A 2,727-nucleotide genomic window follows, 5' to 3' on the forward strand; every position below is an offset into this window, starting at 1 on the left:
CTTATGAATTGCTTGTGTATAAAAGGAAAACACCCATGTGTGAATTTTGGGGTTCTGTTTTTGGGGACGCTAGTCCGCAGACCCCCGGGCCCTTCAATAAAGCGCCGCACAAAACTTATCCGAGTTTTGTGTCCTTTATCATTCGGGCAACAGTTTTCTGGTGACCGCGGCAGGACTCCGAGGGTTGCTGGGGCGGTTCGCGTCTCGATCCACTCCAAGCCGGCGCCGAGCACTTCTCGGAGGAGTCATCGGGTCGTGCCCGACCCCCCGCGCCTGTCGGACGACTGCAGAAGGTAAGCCCGAAGGCGCTTTATATTGGAAAAAGGTGATAATTGGATTTGGTTTGGTGGTTAATGGAAAAAGCCTAGGCTCCGGCCATAAGACGTCTAGGGTACGCAGGTCCGGAATTCGCCTCCTATTGTTTTTTTTTTCCTTGGGGAAAGACGGCGAAAAGGTATATTGGTTTATTGGGATTAAAAGTAGAATAGAAAAAAAAAAAAAATTAAAGGTTGTAATATGATGTGTTTTAAAACTTTTTAAACTTTGGTGCAGGCCAATGGAAAAATACCTGGAAATACGCCATTAGGTTGTATATTGAAAAGGTGGAAAGGCGAAGGCTTTTCTCAAGAGTTAGATAAGAGCAAAATGATAGATTATTGTACCGTTGGTGGCCTGAATATGAGATTGGGGAAGTGGGATGGCCAGTGAATGGTACACTGGAATTGGGGATAATGGAATCTTTGATGCACTTTTTAAGGAGGAATGAGAAATGGGATGAAATAGCATATTTAGATTTGTTTTTCATTTTATATCGGAAAGAAGAATGGCAAAAGGAGTGTGGTATTTTGATTTTACAGATGAATGATGAGAGCGGGTGTGTTGGATGTAGAGAAAGAAAGGAGCGTGATTTGTATCCCCCGATTGAAGAAGATTTGTCCTATTGTGTAGCACCTCCGAGGGGTCCGGTTGTTCCTCATGTACCTTTTGCTCCTCCTGCTGACATAACTATAAAAAAGGCATCTAGTGAGAGTGACAGTGATACTGAAAAGAGTGAAAGTATTAAAAGGACTCCGTTAGCAGAGCGGACTCGCCAAGGAAGGAAGGGGCAGAAGGGGCCACAGTTAATTGCGCCGTTAAGGGAAGCTGTGGGACCACAGGGAGAAAGGATACTTATAAAGGTGCCTTTCTCTCCAGGGGACTTGGTAATATGGAAACAATCGGCTGGAAGTTACCGGGAGGATCCCGAAAGGGTAGCAAGGGTGGTTAAAATGGTGATAAAAACTCAGAATCCGGACTGGAATGATTTACAGGTATTATTGGATACTATAATGGATTCTACAGAAAAGGAGATGGTTATTAAAGCTATGAGAGAAAAGGCTCGTGAGGAGATTAGGTTGCGACAACTAAATGAAACAGTTGATGAATTGGTGCCAAGTGAGGAACCCAGGTGGGATCCAAACTCTACGGGAGGAATAAGGGCTGTAAAACGATATCAGGAATTGTTGGTGAAAAGAATTAGAACAGGAATACCTAAGACTATGAATTGGTCTAAGCTGTATTCGGTCAAGCAGGACAAGAATGAGTCTCCGTCTGCCTTTTTGGAACGGTTAAAAGACACGGCTCGGAAGTTTACTAATTTAGATGTAGAAGATCAATCAGGGAAACTTCAATTGGCATTATTGTTTTTAGGGCAATCACAAGAGGATATTAGGAAAAAGTTACAAAAGCTGGAAGGGGAAGATACTCGGAATTTGGATAAAATGTTGGAGGTAGCATGGAAGGTATACAACAACAGGGAAAAAGAAACTGCAAAAAGACAACAAGCTAGTATTTTGGCTGTAATGCAACAAACAGGGGCAGGAGGAAAATTCATTAGGGGACGAGGTCGGGGAGGAGCTAATCGTGGACAGAGGGGGATGATGAGAGGTCGGGGAGGATTTGGGTTTGCACCTAACACGGGGAGGTTGGATCCAAACCAGTGTGCATTTTGCCGACAATTGGGGCACTGGAAAAATGAATGCCCGGTTAGAGGGGGGAATATGGGGTTAGTTAGGAATACTCATGTGAGAGGATTTACGGGAGGACCAACAGAGGCAGCTCAAGCACTAGTTTTGGGAAATTATCAGAATCAAAGCTGACTAGACAAAGACCTGAGGGTAGTTTTAGAGATAGATGGGAAGGGTCAGGAATTTATGGTAGACACTGGAGCTACATATTCTGTACTTAATAGATTATTAGGACCTTTGAGTGACACAACTGTACAGGTGGTGGGGGCAACAGGGAAGCTAGAGGAACAACCATTTTTACAACCTTTAAATCTTAAGTTCGAGGAGAAAGAATTGGATCATCAATTTTTGTATATGCCAAATTGCCCCACACCCCTTCTTGGCAGAGACCTATTGTCCCGACTTAATGTGAAAATAATATTTGAAGGGGGAAGGGTGAAATTGGAGATACCTGAGGAACAAATAGCAGGCATTTTTGTGATTAAGGAAGTAGATGCCTCTCCTATTCCAGAAGAAATTGAGCAGGCTGTAGTATCCTGGGTGTGGGAGTCGGGGGTCCCCGGGAAATCTAAAGCTGCCCAGCCAGTAAAGGTGGAACTAAAGGAAGGGGCCCGACCAGTGAGGGTAAAGCAATACCCCTTGAAGCTTGAGGCAAGGAGGGGAGTAGCCCCGTTAATTAAACAATTTTTGGTTCAAGGAATATTACAGGAATGTGAATCGG

Source organism: Zonotrichia albicollis, chromosome 8 (genome assembly GCF_047830755.1).
Source record: "Zonotrichia albicollis isolate bZonAlb1 chromosome 8, bZonAlb1.hap1, whole genome shotgun sequence".
NCBI lineage: Eukaryota > Metazoa > Chordata > Aves > Passeriformes > Passerellidae > Zonotrichia > Zonotrichia albicollis.